The sequence below is a fragment of the Diplotaxodon limnothrissa genome, linkage group LG20 (genome assembly GCF_057381915.1).
Source record: "Diplotaxodon limnothrissa isolate DT_005_m linkage group LG20, D_limnothrissa_male_GT1.1, whole genome shotgun sequence".
NCBI classification, from domain to species: domain Eukaryota; kingdom Metazoa; phylum Chordata; class Actinopteri; order Cichliformes; family Cichlidae; genus Diplotaxodon; species Diplotaxodon limnothrissa.
The window spans coordinates 14553906-14576241 of record NC_140615.1 but is presented as its reverse complement, the minus strand read 5'-3'; the positions used below and the strand labels follow the sequence as shown (position 1 = coordinate 14576241).

Genomic DNA, 22336 nt, shown 5'->3' with positions numbered 1-22336 from the left:
GCTATGTCTGCAGACATCTTCCTCATGCCAAAATACAAACAAAGGCTGAAACAGGAAGTTCCGGTTCAGAGGAAGGTCGCGCGCTGGACGGATCAATCGGTGGCCGCGTTACAGGACGCACTCGATGACGCAGACTGGGGCATGTTCAGAAACAGCTCCGACGATGACGTCAACGTGTTTACGGAAGCGGTTGTGGGATTCATCGGGAAACTAGCGGATGATACCGTGGAGACAAAGACTATCACAACGTTTCCCAACCAGAAGCCGTGGGTGGATAAAACCATCCGCGACGCTCTGAGATCCCGCACCGCTGCCTACAACACGGGACTCATGACGGGGGACATGGACCCGTACAAAGCCACGTCATATAACGTGCGGAGGGCGGTGAAAGAGGCGAAGCAGCGCTACGGGAGGAAACTAGAGTCACAACTCCAACAGAGTGACTCTAGGAGCCTGTGGCGGGGACTAAGGAAAAATAACGGACTATAAAGCACCAACAACCGGTATGACGAACGCGGCCGTGACTCTGGCAGACGAGCTGAACACTTTCTATGCTCGCTTCGAGGCTGCAGCTAATGCTAGTGCTAGCGGCGCTAACGGCTGCAGACAGGAAGATACTGCCAGCACCGGAAACGTGCTCGTCATCTCCGAGCATGAAGTAAGGAGAGCCTTCAAAAGAGTGAACACCAGGAAAGCAGCAGGACCAGACGACATCCCAGGTCGCATCCTAAGAGACTGCGCATACCAGCTAGCTCCTGTGTTCACTGAGATATTCAACATCTCTTTATCTCAGTCGGTGATCCCCACATGCTTCAAAGAGTCCATCATTGTTCCTGTCCCGAAGAAACCCCACCCTGCTTCTCTCAATGACTATCGCCCTGTAGCCCTCACCTCAGTAGTGATGAAGTGCTTTGAACGCCTGGTCAGAGACTTCATCATTTCTTCACTACCAGACACACTGGACCCACTACAGTTCGCTTACCGTCCAAATCGTTCCACAGACGATGCCATCTCTCATCTCCTCCACACATCACTCACTCACTTGGACACTAGAAGGGGGAATTATGTTAAAATGCTCTTCATAGACTACAGCTCTGCATTTAACACCATAATTCCCTCCACACTCACCACCAAGCTGGAGCATCTGGGACTCAGCTCATCTATGTGTCAGTGGATCTCCAACTTCCTAACTGGCAGACCACAGGCAGTAAGGATGGGCGGACATGTCTCAGCCTCCACCACTCTCAGCACTGGAGCCCCCCAGGGGTGTGTTCTGAGCCCCCTGCTGTACTCTTTGTACACATATGACTGTGTGGCCACTACACAGCAAATTCAAAAGTGTTAAATTTTTTGGTGTTAATAGTCTCCTTGCAAAAGTAGAGTTAATTTTACTCTAAGCAGAGTCACATTCTTTTAATGTAACTCTGAGGTGTAAAATGATAGTAGTTAAAATCGAGTGTTAAAAATGAGTGTTTCTCTGTCAAATCTGGAGGTGTTACAATGGAAACATTAACTCTTGACCTCTTAACTCTGAACTCCTAGAGGGGCTATGACACCAACAGAGTAAATTCACAGACTCCGCCCTCAGCACGGCTCCAATCGAAGCTGAAGTGAAGCCGTTTCAGAACATTTTGCTCTACATATTTGAGTTGTTTGCCATGCTTGGTAAGTCATTCTTTCAAAGATTGTTTCAATTGTTATTATTAGCTTTTACTTCTGTGGCTCTTTGGAGTTGAGACAAAGCTGTGTGAAAGGCATTAGCCATGGTGCTCGCTGATAGCATAATATTCTGTTTTAGCTAGCTGAAAGGTATTGTTTGCGGGCAAATACCACAGCCTTGAAAAAAAGCTTGCATGTGAATTTTCAGTCAAACTTTTGGTCAAATACACCTAAAACAATGTGCAGAATGTGAAATGTTGGTATAATGGTGCTACTTGAAGCCTGAAAACGATCGCCCATAAAAAAAACGAGCAAACAGCAGTAGCAGACGTCCTGACTGGATTCTACGTTAGCATAGATCCCTCCAGAGTTTTGTGCGCACGGTTTAGGTAAAAATGAAAAAGGTTGAGGTTTTACATTTAGTTCAGTATTACCTGTTGCCTGTGTCCTTGTCTTTTGGGAAAATACTTTACACAAGTAATGGCTCAAAGAGGATTCCTTTTTTTTTTACTGTGCTGCAATTGTTTACTGGATTATTTGTGCCATTAATTGGTGTCAACTAATTTTTATTCAATCTCCGCACAGGATATGCTTGTGAAGATGGAATATGGGGGAGAGCAGAAGTGCGTTGAAGTTCCACAAAGGGATGAATGAAGGACATGCATATTGTATTGAAGAAATAAGTGATGAGATGCTGTTATTTGCATTTACCATGTCAGACCTTTTGATAAACAAAATTCTAATGAAAGTGAGAACATGTATACTGTTACATCTTTCAGAAAATGTTTTGAAATTGTGGTGCACAGTTCAGAATAAATGTTTTTCAAAAACCATTGCATCTTTTTAGTAAATGTTTATTTCCAAAAGAAATTTCTAGAAGTTCAGAACAGTAAAATTCCCGCTTTTTAGAATGAATTAGAAGATAACTCTTACGTAGTTAAACTAAAATACTCTTTGAGAGTTAATATATAAACTCTTAACACCAAGTGTTAAATTATCAACTCCAGACAGATTTGGTGTTTAACACTAAATCAGAGTTAACGTACCAACTCTCCAAAAAGAGTTAAATTAACACTCTCTGGTGTGGACCCATATAGACACTTTAATAGTGTTGAAATCAAATCTGACAGTGTTAATTTGGACATGCTGGATTTGCTGTGTACCAGCTCCACCACCATCATCAAGTTTGCTGACGACACCGTCGTGGTGGGCCTGATCTCTGATAACAACGAGACGGCCTACCTGAAGGAGATTAGGAATCTGGAGAACTGGTGCCAGAGGAACAACCTCCTTCTAAACGTCAGTAAGACAAAGGAGCTGATAGTGGACTTCAGCACTAAGCAGGAGAGGAACTACCAGACCCCCGTCATCAACGAGTGCCCAGTGGAGAGAGTGGACAGCTTCAAATACCTCGGAGTTCACATCACGCAGGACCTGTCATGGTCCTGTCACATCAACACCGTGGTGAAAAAGGCCCGTCAGCGTCTCTACCACCTCAGACGCTTGAGAGACTTCCAACTGCCCTCCAAGGTGCTCAGGAACTTTTACTCGTGCACCATAGAGAGCATCCTGACGGGAAACATCTTAACCTGGTTCGGGAACAGCACCATGCAGGACAGACGAGCTCTACAGAGGGTTGTGCGGTCAGCTGAGCGCACCATCCGCTCCGAGCTCCCTGACCTGCACTCAATCTACAGCAGGCGGTGCTGGACCAAGGCCAGGAAGATCGTGAAGGACCTCAGCCATCCCAGCAACAGACTGTTCTCTCTGTTGAGGTCAGGAAAGCGATTCCGCTCCCTGAAGACCAACACAGAGAGACTGAGGAGGAGCTTCTTCCCGCAGGCGATATGGTCTCTCAATCACACCACCACACAGTACTGACCCACACATATGGTTCTTACACACACACTGGACTTTCTGGACTTTGGTTTTGCACAACACTGGTCACTATATTCTTCATTTCCGGTTAATACTTGTACAGCTGCTGTTATTGTGTATATATTTATTTATATTTATATTTCTTCATACATTCTTATATAGTTCTATATTGTGTATTGTGTATTTTGTTGTACAGTTATTTTATTTTCAACTTTAATTTATATATTTATCTTTATCTTATTCTTCCCAGTTAAATTTACCCTTCATTCTAATTTGTGTTGTACAGTTATTTCATTTTTAACCTTAATTTATATTTTATTCCTTCCTAGTTAAATTTACCCTTTTTAATTTTTCATATTTATTTTCTATCTTATTCATAGCCTTTTCCTTTTTGTTCTCTTTAGGTCACGAGCAGTTGTCCAAGCATTTCACTACATATCGTACTGTGTATGACTGTGTACGTGACAAATAAAATTTGAATTTGAATTTGATCAGATTATTATAATTATATACTGCGCGTTTTTCCTGCGTGTCTTATTTCACTCCCATGTGTACTTTAAGATCGTCACTGTCCTCCATACATGCAGTGGATCTTTCATGTTTAACTTCATGTTAATTTAGGTTTAATCTGCTATCCCTACCTGGACGATTACACCACACTTTGTGTAAATCAGTGCAACGATCCTTCACTTGTGCCTAACATAAGGTGACCTGCTGTAGTCTTTTATTAGTGCGTTTATAGGCTCTATATAGCTTGTCCCTGTTGGCCTGGTGGACCTCTGACCATGCTATTAATATTACTAGCTATAGCTCATACTCGGGACACTGTACATAGCATTATTACACACAACCACACACCTTTGTTCTATTTCCAGGGGGTTAGACAAGGACAGAGTCCCCTGTGTTGTCCTTACCAAAGACCTCTGCTGTACACAGGCACTCGCTGGCCCCTGGCAACACGCACACACATAGACACACACAGACCCCTGCCAAACTCTTGCTGGGTGAATGATGATGGGGTGACGAGGGAAAGAGTGGGGCAAGTGAGATAAGGGGAAAAGGAAAGGAGATGGAGAGAGGGGGGAAAAGGACAGAAGAGGGGAGATAGGGAGGAGAGACATGGGGGACGGCTCAGGGGTCAACAGCACTCTTGTCGCCATTAATGAGCCTAAAGCCAGGAAGACAGACACAGAGAGAGTTTAGATCCCGCCCTGTAAACTGCCTATTAACTAGGGAGAGAGAAAAAAACAGCAGAGACCATACTGTGGTTCGAAAGTATGCAGCACTGGGAAGAACATGTTACCAACTTCACCACAGCTACAGTGAACCCATCCACCCCCCGACCACACACACACACACACACACACACACACACACACACACACACACACACACACAAACAATCACAAATCGTAAAACAACTATTCCACTTCTGTTTGTCGTTTGCCTTTTTTTCCTGACTCCTCACTTACAAGTACTTTGTCTGCAGACTTAAGGCTGCAGCATCTGCTTTCAATTTGTAAATACTTGTATTTAGAATGTGTATTTCAATGTCACACATAGTGAAAAGTATCTGGCAAGCATACTTTAGAACACATCGATTTTGAAGATCGAACAAAAATTGACGTGGGGTGTAGGTATATTTGTTCTTTTAGGTCTGCTTCTACAGCAGCAGGTTTCGTGTAATTCACAGTGGACGTAGCAGGATCACTATATGCAACGTAATCAGCGCAGTGTGCTTTCTCCTTCCTGAAGAAGCCTGTCCTGAAGTTTTTCCCTCAAACATGTTAGAATAAGATTCACAAAAAAAAAGTATTTGCTGTTCGGAGAAATGCTTGTTTATAGATTTGGAATGCTAATATATGAGAAGCAGCAGTCAGGGTGAGCTACAGCCAACCTCTGAAGCATGGAGAACAGCTCCTTTGCTATGACTTTCCATTGATTTACTCTAAGGAAATTTTTATTCGCAGCTGGTCATTAAGTGCCGGGGGAATGTGCTGCGCTAGGCTCAGGTTTTTTCTATTTGTGCCTGTTTGGGTTGACCAGCATTTGAGTGTGTCGTCTACATAGCTGGCTCAATTTCAGCCACGTGCCGACCCTTTTAAGCTAAATCTGAAAGCAGGCGCATGGATAATTGTTTTTCCCATAGACTGTAAATAAACAACGGACACAGCTCACTCGCTGGATAGCGAAGTCGTGTTGCAAAACGTCAAGCTGAGCGTTTTTGCCACTGAACTGACTAAAGCGACGAAGTCCTTAAGAAATGTTTCTTGAGGTCATAGGTCAAGTGAGTTGTAGTATTGTTTTCCCTTTAACTTCTATATTTTTAGGCTTCTTTTTGCAACCCCACGACTGCCCTCTGCTGTCCATTACAACAATTCAGTTTTGAGGAACTTTCAAATTGGATTTACTTCCCCAGAAGCGACATCCATCTTTTATATATAGTCTATTCCCGGTCTTCGAAGAATCAGTTTAAGGTGAGGGAACTTTTTGTTTACTGATGGTGTGTTAAATATGTGCACTAGTCTCCTCCCCACTCTCTGTCACGCTCTTTAGTTCTCTGAGTAACATACTGAGAGTGAAAGAGTCAACCGTCTAATCAACTTAAATTGTGAGCAGATTGTCTTTTTCCAATTTGACTCATTTGCAGAGATGTAAGGGAGCACTAAAAAAATCTCATCACAACGAGAGGACAGGGGAAGGAAGTGAGCGAGTGAGAGACAGTGATTGAGGTAAACTGAAAGGGAGAAAGAGAGAGACAGAGAAAGATGTTGTCAACATGCTCTCCAGAGAGCCTAATGCCTCAAGCATCTCCTCATCCAACAGTGGCATAAACACATCGCTCCAATCCCGCGGAGAACACGCGAGTGTGTGCGTGTGTTTCTGCATGTATATGTTAAACACAGTTCGTGCCTCTTTCCCATGTGAGAACGATAATGTCGAAGCAAGAGTTGTACTACAGAGACGTGCTGGCTGATGCAATGAACAACAAGACTTGCAGAGGCGAAAAGAACGCATTTAATTATGCGGGGTTAGCGTGCCTCTGTCTTTTTTAATAAAGAAAGGGTATGAGATGCGACAGCCAAACTTTGAAACCAGAAGTAAACAACACTCACACACACACACACACACACACACACACACACACACACACACACACACACACACACACACACACACACACACACTACCCTGGCCTACATCCAGGTATTTGTTGTGACTTGGCGTTGGAAGCGCAGGACAGCAATGGTTGGCCTTTCGGTTTCCCCACTGAGCCAATATCTGCTCTCTAATTGGTTGTTAATGAGTCAGAGTGCGTGTGTGTGTGTGTGTTTTTCAGGGCATATGACAAACAAGCAGAGAGAAAGACAGTGTGTATTCGTGTGACATTGGAGGGGGGGGTGCAGTGGGGATCTTAAACATCTGTCTAACAGACTGGAACACTTGAATGTTTGACCTGTTTATGCACAAATACACAGACAAAACCTATACACACACATCCTTTGTAGCTAAATGTGCATTTGTATGTGTTATAGTGTGTGTGTGTGTGTGGTTGTCTTGCAGAGGCAATACATTCCTTGCCATCACACACACACACACACACACACAAAGTGGACTTAGTGCAGACATCTGGCAGAGCAGTCTGCTCTAATGGCAACAGAACTACGAGCATCTGCATCTCACACCCACACACACATGTGCATGCTGTCACATGCACATAAAGACAGAATATTACTGCAGTTGGTGTAACAACTAATCTAATTAGATAAGCACAAGATACCAAAGACTAATTTGTCACAAGTAGTTTTTGTGCCAATGTTCCAAAAACCCTGACAAAACGCTGACGCTCAGCCTTGAGAATTTTTGAATGGTGTATTCTGACAACAACCTAATTTAGGGATTTAGCCATGACACTGCAATATGAAACAGTTATAAAAAAGACACACAAATGAGTTCTCTCTATTCATCTCCCACCAAGGTATTCTTTTGGGGAAGGAGCTGGATTAATTAAGCAGCAACCTTTTGGGCAGACAAAAACTTCAGTTGCTTGAACGGCTACTTGAGGCTAGCTCCAACAGTGAGTCAATCCCCATATAATCTAATGTAAGATAATACTGGTAATCATAATCATATGTATAACTCATATTTCATTCCAACTTTGGTATTATTAAAGCCTAGCTAACATGGCTAGCTTGGCTGTGCTCCAGTTCTTTTGAGTGAAATTCTAGTATTTTACATGCATATTATTTACAGGAGACTGAAGACGCCACTTGAATGAGCGTCAAAATGTTTCTCCCACTGAAAACGCTACATCCGGATGAACAGAATCAACTTTTGGGATTTCCTCACCTGGATGATTGAGCAGGCATCAAGACGTTATTTACTGTAGCACTTTCTAGCCGCTATCCAGCTGTGCGCTCTACCCACAAAGTGTATGGATAGCACATCCTCTCAGCTTTCAGGCCTCTCCTCTGTGGAACTTCTGTGTGTTTATGCAACACTTTGCATTCAATATTTACTTATTGTTAATCTCTCACTCCCACTGTATGTGTTTTATCCTGTCATCCTCCCATCACCATTAATCAGTCGCAGCAGATGGCCGCCCCTCCTTGAGCCTGGTTCTGCTGGAGGTTTCTTCCTGATAAAAGGGAGTTGTTCGTTCCCGCTGTTCCCAAGTGCTTGCTCACAGGGGGTCGTGTGATTGTTGGGGTTTTCCCTGTATTATTTTAGGGTCTTTATCTTACAATATAAAGCGCCTTGAGGAAGCGGTTGTTGGGATTTGGTGCTATATAAATGAAATGAATTCAATTGAACTGTTTGCAGATTTTGCTATAGTAGCCTTTGGGAAGAAATGCCAAGAAATAGAGAGATGTAAGTGAAAATGTAAATATATGTAAATATAGATGCTTCATGGCTTTAAAAATAACTGCCATCCCAAATATTTATTGAAAAGAAAGCTGAATTCACTTGTCTTTTTTTTGTATATACAAGCACTCACAGATGTTTAGTTAAGGGCCACTAAAGGTTTTCTTTCAGGTTCAGCGATTCACTACTGGAAACTAATACAAATTAATACCACTGTAATAGATGTTGCCAGTCTTGGAAAAATAAAAAAGGGAGAACCATTTCTGTTATCTGCCAGATTATTTGCAAAAAGCACTCCAAACTAAACCATGCTGAGTTATCCACTACACACTAACACAGCAGCTGGAGAAAAACACGGAAAAAACTGTTCAAAAAAATGTTAACGTGTAAACGAACTGTTAACTTTAGTTTAACAAATAAAAAAGGCAGATTATTTACATGGCATCCTCGTTATTACATCCAGAACGAGGTGTCAGTGGCTTTTTATGTGGGAAATATAAATAAATAAATTTTAAAAATTAAATATGCTTTCTTTTTTTTTTCCCCTCCACTATTCTGTGAGTTCACGGGTGGAGGGAAGACACTTCGACATTTCAGCATCTGTTGTTTTGGCTTGGATGAAATGAGGAGTATTAATGGAGGGATGTAGGGAGAGCCTGGCAGCATGGAGATGTGCTCTGGTGGAACGAAAAGCTGCAGGCGAAAAAGGGAGAGAGAGCGAAACTTCAGCCTCAGAGGTGAGAGTCAGCGGAATAGCTGGGATGCCAAGAGATCAACATTTATTTCACAGCTAGATTTATTCTGCACAGTTTTCTTGCACTCTGCTGGTTCATTGTTCTGCACCCAAACTTGAATCTTGTGCGCGTCTCTTGTCGTTTTGGCCCGATTTCTTTCACCCTCAACGTCTCAACTAAAAACAGTCAAAGGAGTTGAAACATAACTCACATAAAAACACATAACACTTGACTGACCTGCAATGTGTAAACTTGTTGAAGACGTATTTGTCTGTGCATGACACTGCAGCGTGTTTTGCACTCTGTCGCTCACATCAACCCCCAATTTCCCACTTCTTTATTGTATTTTTCCACTCTATTCCCCTTATAAACAGCGTCTGCACAACATGCGCAAGTATGAAAACACCATAGAGTAAATTTGGAATTATCTGAACAGCTCTGGAAATAACCCACTGTCTAACTTCCTAACTAAAGCCATCCCTTCTTCCATTTTTCCACTCCTTGGTGCAGGAATCCACCAAGGATTCCTGCACATGAGGCACGCATGTAGGATGCCTCATCGAGTTCAGTGTTTATGGCACTCAATGTACTTTAAAACGCCTTGAAACACACTTTTGGGTTAATTAGTTTTAATTGCCGACTTTCAAACGGAGAGGATGAATCACGAATGCGGGTCCTGTTGCTTTAAGTGGTGCCCTGGTGAATTCCAAAACAAGGTGGAGCACATTTGAAATCCCTGTTAGTCTCTGCAATTGTGAAGAACTGATCCCCACTGGGAAACTTTTCTGGGTCATAAATTCATGAAGGTGTGAAGCAAAACAAAACGCACAAAGCAGAGAAATCCCTAGAGGCTGAGGGAAGAGAGGGCTAGGATCCAACACTTGAGTGTCAGTTGGCCATATAGGTTAATGTGCCACAGTGGGACAGCAGCTCGCTTTACCCCAGATAGCCTCTGCCATCAACTGAGCTAATTCCACATGGAAAGTTCCAGTCTGCCATGTCGGGGCTTTTTTTTCTTGGCACAGTAGATTTGTTGACAGCAGTCATACATATTTTCAACACTGCCTGCTGGAAAAATGTCTATTTTCATCTTCACATTAGTGAAATTTGTACTGTAACACAACATGTAATCATGACTTACCTTCATCTACATTAAGATTCAGAATTTTAACTAATACAGTTTTACTGTATTGAACATCAACGCTTAAAGCTATGTCTCTTAGCTGCTTTTGATGTCACAGTCCTGGACGTTTGAATTTCGTTTTTTTAACATTTTCTTTATCGTTTATTCTTTATGGCATTTTGAGTTTTGTCCTAAGCAGGTATCTCCCGGTTGGTTTCCTTATGTTATATTCTCAGGCCTTCTTAGTTTTAGTTTTGCTGTCTAGGATATCTTCACGGTTATAGTCAGGGTTGGGGGTTAATGTAGTCACATTACATTTTTCAGTAATGCATTGCTGTGCTAGATTCAATAATCACTTACAGTTGGGGGTACTTGTTCCCCCCTTTTAGAGTAACTGCTGTAGTTGATACAGTGTTGAATGCCAACATCTTTTTTGAGCTTGCCATCAGCATTTTGTTGCAAAGCTGTATTCCTTCAGAACAGCAGCTTCACTCAACAACTTGAGTGACTAAGTCCACACACCTGAAATGAAATAACATACAGATTGTCTAAAGTCTGAAATCAAAGAGATGCTTTAAGCACTTAAGACGGGGACCACTGGCAGATCATTTCAGCTGCTGCTAATTAGCATAAATTCTGTGGGATGTTTGTATGCTCTGTGCAGGCAGCTGAATTTTCAGTTTCAGGAATGAAATACACCGACTTAATACTTTTGAAACATGACCTTCAGCGCTTGGATCAGTAGGGTACACCTATTCTCTGTATTTGTGAGATAATAATCAATATTTTTGAAAGGTTTTCAGCACAATAATATATTTATATTCTCTCATTTTTAAGCTTGAGACTGGGCAGGTGTACCGAGCTGTGCTGAGGTATATATAGTTTCAGGTTGGATCAGTACTGGCTGGTATCTACTGTAATATTTAAGGATTTTAAGGGCCAGAAAACTTTATTAGGACATCACAGACGTCTAGACTGACACAGATACATGGATACAGAAACACTTTTGGTTTCCAGAACGCATCTGCTACTCTTGGCCTACATTTACCAAATGTAGGCAAACATCACATCTGTGAATTTGCCAAAATGCACTTTCTATGTAACATGAGCCAGATGATGCTCTTTAAGCTATTCTGTCCATCTGAGCACTGCACACTAAAATCTGTGTAATCTGAACTAAAGCCTTCCCTGACAGCCATAATCCAATTATTACAGACCTCTACAGAAATTCACCCAAATATGAGAGGTTGTAAAATACTACGGGGCTGTACGGTGAGAGTGGCAGGCACAGAGTGACACAGAGCAACACAAGCTGAAAATACAGGCATGCAGCTTCAACTCCACGCATTCATGCACACTGCGGTGCAACCAGACTGAAATCAAATGGCATGCTATGTGCAATTTAACAGGATTACAAGTGGCTGACTTACAAAATGAATGAAAAAAATGAGTGAACACGATAGTTCGAAAAATCTTTGGATGATGATCTGATAAAACTTCGCAGGGCTGTACAGTGGGGTCATGTTAACAATCTATTAAAATTTGGCTTACATCCACAAAGGTCTTCAAGGTCAACTTAATTATTTATTGGTCAAAAATTGACAAAAAGCCTTAGAACTTAGAAGCTATGATTCTTGGTAAAGATAAAATAAAGATTAAATAAAGATAAAAAAAATATCACATCACATTTGACCTCTGACCTCCTCTTCAAGATCAATAGAATGATCTTGAGGTTAAAGTGCTAATAATGCTACATGGAGCTATTTAAAACTATGTTTCTTACTCTGACTGACTGTATTGACAACCTATAGACATATAGGGAATAATATATGGAATTTAAATAATAATAATTTAATGGGTTTTCTTTGGGAAAACATATTAAAATTGTGATTAAAGACTGATCATATTCAGGATCAGAGTTTCTCTTCAACTTGAAGCATTGCTGTATTACACTTTATGCTGCATACAATGGGGGCTACATAAGATGCAATAATGCATATAAAGTAAAAACTGAATCGCTGCAGGCAAAATGGATTTCAGACCTGTGTATGCGTATCCATATCCAGACTGAAAAAAAGAGGACGCCAAGGGACGTCTTTAAGTTTTATCTCGCCTTGGAGAGCCTGCTGAGTAGCTGGCAGGAGAACCCAAACGAAGCTGGGACAAACCTGCACATTTGCTGTAAACCTGCACATGCATGAATATACCCCTTCCATTTCCACGTACAGTATATGAATAATTGAAGGAACAAATATGCATTAATTAATGAATACGGCGGCGCTAACACACATGCGTGCACAGATGTCTGTGATAAACCCGTGCAAACACGAGAAAGCATAAACGCCCATCAATAAATAATTACACTCTTCATTAGATGCTGCAGGTCAGCATTTTGTGAATGTGCTGCATTGATTTGTGGCCTGGACGACCACCAGAGGCTCGTAGTGAAAGGGGGAGGAAGCTGTTGACTTTTTGACCCAGTTAAATAGCTAATAGGAGAATTGTTTTTCTTCTATTTGGTGAAGTTACACCAGCTCCAGACTTTTTTTTTTTCAGCCTAATAAGAATCATTTTAAAAAGTGATTCTTAAACTGCGCTCTCGCTGTTGATATTTCTGTTCAGCGTCAACTCGGAAATCTGCTGCTGAGTTTCTGAGAAAAAGGTCACTTCAGATCCAACTCAAACAGCTTTAAGGCTAAGCAGTCACAAGCTCCAAACACTCCAAATCCGTAACAAGCTCACACTCTCATGAGTGCCACTGCAGCCATTAATCCACTTTGTCATGTGGTACACTTAACAATGAACACCACTGTGCATTAAGTTTAGTTAACGGGCACCATTCCATTCATACTGGATCGGAGAATTTCCCTGTTTTGAATTAATATAAATTAGGAGATTTCAATATGAAGAGGGGGGCTTATGTGACTCACCCTGGAGCAGAAAATATCACGACACAAAAACATATGGGGAAGTGTTACGGCTGAATTCATTAAAATGCCTCGAGGTATCTAACATTTCGCTGTGTCATGCATCAAAACGTCTTTAAAAGGCAGGAGAGAAAAGTGCACCTCATCAAAAAGTACTTCCCCCCCAATGGGCTGTATTCTAGACAGCATCTGACAGCAATTCACCCCTATGCCGCATGTATTTATCACAGCGCTGTAAAAGAATCTCTTTCCAAGTCACTTAGTCTCCAGCAGAGTCATAAAAAACTTGAGTTTTTTAATACAAAGGGGAAGTTCCCGCTCTAGCCTCAGATAACACAGCCTGCTTTCAGTGCTATCACCTGCTCTTCTAGAAACAGTGTCAACAGTAGCAAAATAAGGCAAGGCAATGTACAGATCATAGGTTGAGTGCCTCTTTTTTGGGGGAGAACACATTTATGCCCCATTACTTTGGAACAGCTCATAATGCAGAACTATATTACTGTATTTCATTTATTCACTTGTAGCGCAGACAATAGTGAACCACCTACAGTTGAAACCGTGATAGATCATGAATCTGAATAATTTATCCATCATCAATCTTAAGTTTCTTAAGTGTAGTAGTTTCTGGCAAAAGCTGGGGTGCCACTCAGAATGAAAGTCAGACTTTTTTTTCTTCCCTACCCATCCAACAAACAAATTGACTCTTAGTCCAATCCCTTGAAAGCAGGAAGTCCACAGTAAACATAAGACATCAAGGAAAACACAAGAAAAATGAAATTCTGTGCTGTTTCTAACTGCAATCAACTATCACACACATTGCTCCTTTTCCACTCAGCGGTCACAAAGCCAAATGTTCAGCCTCTCCAGCTATGCTACAATAGTCCTACAACAGTTACAACAGCTCCCAATGAAAAGCATCTGACGAGTTACATTTGGACAAATTTGGTCCTTTGACTTTTCTTTGTAGTGGTTGCTATCACTATGAGACTTTGTCTAAGCTTTCTGGGGTGGTTGTACACAGCAAATAACAAAAGTGTTAAATGTTTTGGTGTTAGTAGTCTTCTTGCAAAAGTAGAGTTAATTTTACTCTAAGTAGAGTCACATTCTTTTAATGTAACTCTGAGGTGTAAAATGATAGTAGTTAAAATCGAGTGTTAAAAACGAGTGTTTCTATGTCAAATCTGGAGGTGTTACAATGGAAACATTAAATCTTGACCTCTTAACTGAACTCCTAGAGGGGCTATGACACTAATAGAGTAAATTCACAGACTCCGCCCCCAGCACCATAGGCTCCAATCAAAGCTGAAGTGAAGCCGTTTCAGAACATTTTGCTCTACATATTTGAGTTGTTTGCCATGCTTGGTAAGTCATTTTTTCAAAGATTGTTTCAATTATTATTATTAGCTTTTACGTCTGTGGCTCTTTGGAGTTGAGACAAAGCTGTGTGAAAGGCATTAGCCATGTTGCTCGGTGATATTATTCTGTTTTAGCTAGCTGAAAGGTATTGTTTGCGGGCAAATACCACAGCCTTGAAAAAAAGCTTGCATGTGAATTTTCAGTCAATTTTTTTGGTCAAATACACAAAAACAATGTCTAGAATGTGAAATGTTGGTTATAATGGTGCTACTTGAAGCCTGAAAATGATCTCCCATAAAAAAAAAAAAAAATGAGCAAACAGCAGTAGCAGATGTCCTGACTGGGTTTTATGTTAGCATTAAGATCCCTCCAGAGTTTTGTGCACACGGTTTAGGTAAAAATAAAAAAGGTTGAGGTTTTACATTTAGTTCAGTATTACCTGTTGCCTGTATCCTTGTCTTCTGGGAAAATACTTTACACAAGTACTGGCTCAAAAAGGATTCCTTTTTTTTTTCTGTGCTGCAATTGATTTGTGCCATTAATTAGTGTCAGCTAATTTTTATTCAATCTCCACATAGGATATGCTTGTGAAGATGGAATATGGGGGAGAGCAGAAGTGCGTTGAAGTTCCACAAAGTGATGAATGAAGGACATGCATATTGTATTGAAGAAATAAGTGATGAGAATGCTGTTATTTGCATTCACCAGCTCACCTATGTCAGACCTTTTGATAAACAAAATTCTAATGAAAGTGAGAACATGTACACTGTTACATCTTTCAGAAAATGTTTTGAAATTGTGGTGCACAGTTCAGAATAAATGTTTTTCAAAAACCATTGCGTCTTTTTAGTAAATGTTTATTTCCAAAAGAAATTTCTAGAAGTTCAGAACAGTAAAATTCCCGCTTTTTAGAATGAATTAGAAGATAACTCTTACGTAGTTAAACTAAAATACTCTTTGAGAGTTAATATATAAACTCTTAACACCAAGTGTTAAATTATCAACTCCAGACAGATTTGGTGTTTAACACTAAATCAGAGTTAACGTACCAACTCTCCAAAAAGAGTTAAATTAACACTCTCTGGTGTGGACCCATATAGACACTTTAATAGTGTTGAAATCAAATCCGACAGTGTTAATTTGGACATGCTGGATTTGCTGTGTAGTTCAGGTGGTAGAGCAGGTCATATATCAATTGGGAGGTTGGTGGTTCAATCCCTGGCTGCTTCAGTCTGCATGCTGAACTTCAAGTTACTGTCCAATGTATCCGGTGTGAGTGTTAGATAGAAAACATATAGAACGAAAGTGCTGGTGAAAATGAATAAGGCATGCAGGCAGGATATAGGCGAATGGCAGTCTATGGACCTGTCAATACCTTGACATGTTCAGTCCTGAACATGTCAAGGCGAAAGACACTTGGACAGATTTGGCTGACAACAATTGAAAGGTAGATTATAACAAAATTTTAGTTTTAAGTACCTCTGAAATTTAGCTAATACAACTCTACAGCTAGTGTTATGAGTATTTCTCACCACTGTAAACTCCCATTTGAAAGCTCCCTGAAAACCTAAGTAATAAACACGATTGTAAAAAACACTGAGTATCTTTATGTGTCTTGTTTTGTGCTTTGAGCATTTTGGTTGAGTCTACCTAGTCTCGTAGCTCTTCAACAGACTGCTGTTTAGTAGCATACTCTCTCTATGGTGCGTAGCTTGGAGCCAGTTAGATAATTAGCTTAAACTAGCTGGAGGCTAATTGATAAGAAAACAGTTGTGTCACAATACATTATTAATTTTAATTACTAAGGTTATTTAATTCTGCCTCATTCATCCAAAATAAACTAAGGGGAATAAAATTCTGATTGCTGTATGTATTACAGATTGCTACTTAGCTCTTTAGCTTTAACTCACTATTAACAATGCACAGAAGGGAATTTTTAGCTTAGTGAAGCTTTCTTTTTCAGCTAAATGCCTTCTTTGGGACTCATAGAAGTAATCTCTTTTCACGTATGTACACAGAATTCCAGGCTTTTCTAATAACATTCAGATAATGTCATCACCTAATTGTTTAACCAGGACCAAATCAAAATGTTCCAAGTAAAAGAAAACCTTATTTGCTTAAAATGAATAGAACTTCTACCACTGTTAGAGTTCCCACTTCACCCCTACTGCATTGTGCTTGCGCTGATAATTGTATATTTTACTTTAAGATAAATGATCAAGCTTCTTCATCAAATATTAAGAAAATGGTCATATAAGTACAGCCATTGAAGCCTTCAAATTCCCCACCCAGCAGGCCCAAAGAGTAATGCAATGTAGATGAGACCCATCACTAATGAGACTAAAGACACAATGGCAAGATCAGGAAAGAATGAAGTCGTGAATGGACACAAATACATATGCACGCACTTAGTCACCAGTCGCCTGGAAGACAGAATACAAAATGCCACAGAAATAGACTATAATCCTGGCCAGCAGTGATCAACACTGATAAATATTAATAAACACTATTATGCTCACAGAAAAATAGAGACAGAGCAAGCAAGAGAGGGAGAAAAGATAGAGGCAGAGTCAGTCAGAGAGAGGGAGCAGTAACAATAGAGGAGTCTTCTTGCTCTCTGCAGGCAATTTTCCCACTGACGTCCACCTTGTTTTGTGCAAACAGTGCGGACTCACATGCACGAACACTTGCACGCTCTTATTATCAGGCCATTTTCCTCTGTTTGTTTTCACCATTGTTTTGTCCTGCTTCTTTGGAGGCCAGGATAAGAGGTGGGCACACACACACACATATGAGAAGTATACAAAGTGGGGAAGAGGCAGAAAAAATGGAGATAAAGTGAGCCTTAAACACACACACATACATACACACAGAGGATAGTATCTCTCCCATTCTCTGCCTGAATCAGTCTCATTAGTCATGCTAAGGCTGTAGTGTTGCTGGGTCGGGCTGCTCGCAGAGCTGTGGAGCTGGACTCCAGCCCACAGCCAGAGAAGGTCACCCACCACTCAGTTTAACTCCCGCAGGACCAACGCTGGCCTCTTCCTGATAATAAGCGGACATCACGATGCACGGGGAGAGACCTGCAATCCCAGACACACCTAATCTGGTGTAGAGCTCTGGGAGAAGATGACCCACACAAATCAAATCTTTTTACTCTTATAATGTTGCATGATTTAAAGTTTAAAATAATTCTTGTGCATTTCTTATACCAGGCCGTGCTCGACCTGCTCTCTGAAAACAGTCATCTGAATTCCCTTCCTTTTACATTTAAGCAATGTTCTGATTGGAGTTGACCTTATCATAATTATCCATTCTCACTAACGTACAGATCCAATGGTGGCCCAATGGATCAATGGAAGCCTGACCTTTCAGCGTATAGGGATTACTTGCACATAAGCTGATCTCATTATTTGAAACTCTTATTAAAAGTCAAAGTATAACAGAAAATCACAGTAGGTCCCCTTTAAAAAAAACTGGGTGAATACAGCATTAGCCATAGAACATAAAAATATTTTTATTGAAAAATATTAATTTCATAGAAAGAGAAAAAGTTCTAAATGGCCCTTTGGAAGCCACATAATTATTTAAATAGTGGATGGTGTGTAGTCAAGGGGGTTTTAGCTGATTGTAACATAAATATACCGATGCTATCTGAAAGCTTCGACTTTTAGTGAGCCAGTCTGGTGGAAAAATCGACACCATGAGGACAAAGGAGCACAAACTCAGCTAAAAAACAGTGATTGAAAAGCTCAGGTCAGCGCAGTGATAGAAGGACACTTCCAAGTAAGTGAACATGCCATAGAGTCCAGTTAAAGGAATCATCATAAAAACCGAAAGAGTTTGGCGCTGCTGTAAATCTGCCTTTGGAACTGGCCGGCTGATCGTCCAAGAAGAAGAGTAAAAATAGATCTGCCAACAAAGAGACCGGCATTAACTACATTCTGATAAATGTGGGTGTGTTAAGCCCTTTTGTACTTCTATACTGACCGCATTTTGATGTCATCACACCTACAAGGCAAAGATGAAAGGTATACGCACTGTAGCTTCAAATGAATGGGAGTAAACATTTTGAGTCCAGCTCATTCAGAGAGGTTAACATTGATTGTACAGTTTTTCACCTTTGCTGACAGCCTGTGAGCATCACCTGACACCTGTTTTATTTCCTCACATCACACTTCCCTGCTTCAACTACTACGAAGTCTCTTTTTATATCATTTCTAAGCAATTGTAAGAATTGGGATAACATTCACTGTTACTGTTCTGGGCAGAGTTAAGAAACCTTTGTCCATCTGTCTCTCCATTGTTGTGTTTATCTCTCACTTTCCCTATCACTGTTTTCCTAACTATGTTCCCTGATACTATATGTTCATTCTACCGTTACTGACCCCGGGCAAGCAGGCAAGCAAACTGAGCAAACAAATCTCTCTGAAATGTGGCAGGACGTTTGAGTACAAACACAGGACAGAAATTCCCTCCAGTTGGTCCTGTTGCTCTCTTAGCTTAAAGATTTCATGATCTACCTGTGCACAGTATACTCTGTGCTTTAATGGAAGTCCCAAATCTCTCAACTCACTGGATAAATTACATCATACAGACTCTGAAAAACAAACATCATACCGATGATTACCCAAACTTTTATATTACACCACCTAAGCTGCCAGAGGAAATTTGGAAGTTTTAGAGTGTGAGGTTGGGCACATATAAAACTGTGACCTGTTTTTTTGTTTTTTGTTTTTTTGTTACAATAACCCAAAAAGTGCTTAATAGAAAGATTTCGCGTCAGACAAAGTGATTAACTTTGATAGAGTTCAGGTAGAGATTACTGTTCGAATAACCTGACCTTGTCTCTTCAAATGAGCCTGTGCTGATAGTTTCCACATGACACTCACGCAAAAGCAACGAGCTGTCACCGCTCCCATCAGGAAACTATGAACATGCCTGTACAAGATGATGAATTTTTCACAGCGCTATCCCAGAGCGAGCTCCACCAACACAACCTTGATCGATAGCGGGGAGAACGACAGATGGCCATAAAGGACGATCGTGTGACTGTATGCCCATTAGCATAATCGCGCACCTATACAGTAAACTCACAATGGCCTTGTGAGTTTACTGTATAGGTGCGCAGTTTGCACACCACCAGCGGGCTTGTGACAGAGATGTTGTTTCTGTCTTGCACCAAGCTGTGACACTTTAAAGAAGAAAAGTCAATGAGCAATTATAACATGCTCAACATAACAGGGATATTTGAAAATCTGTATTGTGCTCAAGTAAAGGGAAATTCTTTCATATCACAAGCGTGTACATTTTACCCAACATGAGTGCGAGGGTCTAGACCAAAAAACATAATAATGCAGAAACGTGGCTGCACAAACCCAAATTTCTGCAGGTCTAGTTTATGTTTTTATTATAGTCAGATATTAATTGGCTAAAATTGGCTGTTTGAAGCATGTATCCCTTGTAGCACCATATAAAAACAGTCTACCCATCTTTATTTCATGATAATAACATCTAATGTATCGCTACAAAAGCTGACTTACACATCGTATCTTATAACGTCACCAAGTAGTTAAGCAACCACCAAGAAATGGCTGAAATGAACCATTCTTAGCATTTGTGGACCTCATTTTCGTTTAATGGTCAACAGCTCAAACAGACATGTACTAGCATAAATAAAGCACAATATGGTAGTGCAATGCTAAAATTGCTAATAATATTATTAGAATGAACACATTAATTTAACATTGTGCAGCATATTTAAGTAACCTTTCTTCTCTGGGTGCAAAGTGGCACATTAATCAGCTGCCTCTGTCAACAACTGAATGCTCAATACAGCAGGCTTACATGTTTACTGTAACAATGCTGCAAAAGTAATGCTTGTAATTGACCACGTTAGCAATTACAGTTTAACATGTTTAGCAAGCTTACACTTATTAATTAGCCATTCTCAAAAAGCACAGAAAATACTTATGGGACTGCCAACAGTTTTGCAGTGCTAATGATTGCCACCTATAATGTGCACTATGTCAAAAGTCGCAGAATAACATGTTTAGCTAATACCTGCTAATTAACCTTTCCCAAAAATTACAGATAGGGCTGATGGGAATGCAGTCTGCGTTAATCTGAATATGGGACTGAATAAGAATTCAACAGGGCGTTTATGAAGGTTTTCTTCCAATTCTAAATGAATATATTTATTTATTTATTTTATCTGCTTACAGTAAGATCAGAGGATCACTGAAGACTATATTCTTGAATGACCACAAATGTTTGCACATTTTTTGGCAATGCATCCAGCAGTTTTTCCATAATTGGACTGACTGACTGACACATCTAGAGCTGCTAGTGTAGCTAAAAAGATCTGCTAGTTAGCTTTCTACGTCTTCTGCCTTCCTTTATCTCTAACATTTTTTAATTAATTCCTGTCCTCTACGACCAGGCTTCGGTCACACTTTTCTTCACACCTTCTCTTCTGTCTTTGCTACCTCCTTTTTTGTCTTCCTTCCTAGCAGTCCATGCCCCCACCTTCCATAAAACCCACCACTCCGACTTTCTGTCATTCTTCATCACTCTCCTCCCCTTTATCGCTGCATCGTCTGTTCTATCCGCATTGTATTTTCAGATCACATCCAGACTCTGGCTTTACACACTAAGTCACTCTATACCTCATCACTCAGAGGAAAGTCAAGGAGAGGGCAGAAAGAGATGGTGAAAGAGCAAAGGCTTGAGAAAAAGGGGAATGAGACAGAAGAAGCTAAAGGCAACCAAAAGAAACAAGATTGCAAAAAAAAAGGGGAAAGTGGGGGGGTTACAGGTCAAAAATTAAAGACAAAGAAAAAAGGTCAAGAAGAAGAGTTGCGGAGCAGAATAAGAAAGAAGAAGATAAAAGAAGAAGCAGAGGGAGAGCGGGGTTAGCAAATGAAAGAAGCCCTTATGCTAATGATGGGACTAGAGTAAAGACGTAGGAGCGAAAGAGAAGATGGAATAGCAGAGAGGGGAAGAGGAAATGGAGACAGAGAGGTGGAGAGTAGTTCAGAGATTTATGGCAGGGTGTTATGGAGCACCGACTAAATAACAGAAGGTGAGACCAGGTGAATTATTCATGAGGATACTGGGCTGTGAGTGTGTGTGACATGTGGGTGACAGGAGCAGGTGAAGCACACACACACTTACACACACACACTTGTGTCTCTAAGACACCCTTAGGCCAGCTCATCTATGAGTATGAGCAAAGACAAGCCATCCACTACCTGTAGATGAAATTATTAGAAAAAAACAACAACACAAAATCTCAGCAAGACAGCTGTTGTGTGCTCAGACTAAAGAAATATGGGGACATTTTAACAAAATTAAAAACTAATTTGGGATGCATGAAAGTTTTGATCCCTCTAGCTCATGCCCGTGTTGGTACTTCTCTCGGCACTTGACAACCAGAAGTCAATTTATTCTAATTTAGGTATTTTAGTTCCACATCTGGTACCTTCACATGGATCATTAGACACTTTATGGAAGTTTGGCTACTGTGCTGCAGGTAGACTGGATGTTCTGCTTTAGAACAAACAGCTTCTTTCTTAAAAAGATCATGTAAACACATTCTCCCACTATGTTAAAATGCTGTTCTTATAATAACATTTATTCCATGTGGCACAAAATGTGGAATTGCGCCTACACTTTGATTGCCCTAACCAAAATGGAAAACATCACTTTGCCATGTCTGAGGATATGCTGACATTCTTTTTTTACCCACTAAGTAGATATCTGGTTCTCACTAAGAAGAGGAGAGGAGTATG

At 40.6% G+C, this 22336-nt stretch overlaps 1 protein-coding gene across 1 annotated transcript in view; it reads right to left on the bottom strand.

The window, feature by feature from the left end:
• LOC146610707 (plexin-A1-like) overlaps positions 1 to 22336 on the bottom strand; it is a 280809-nt gene that overhangs the window by 256693 nt on the left and 1780 nt on the right. The gene's annotated exons all lie outside the window — the stretch shown is intronic.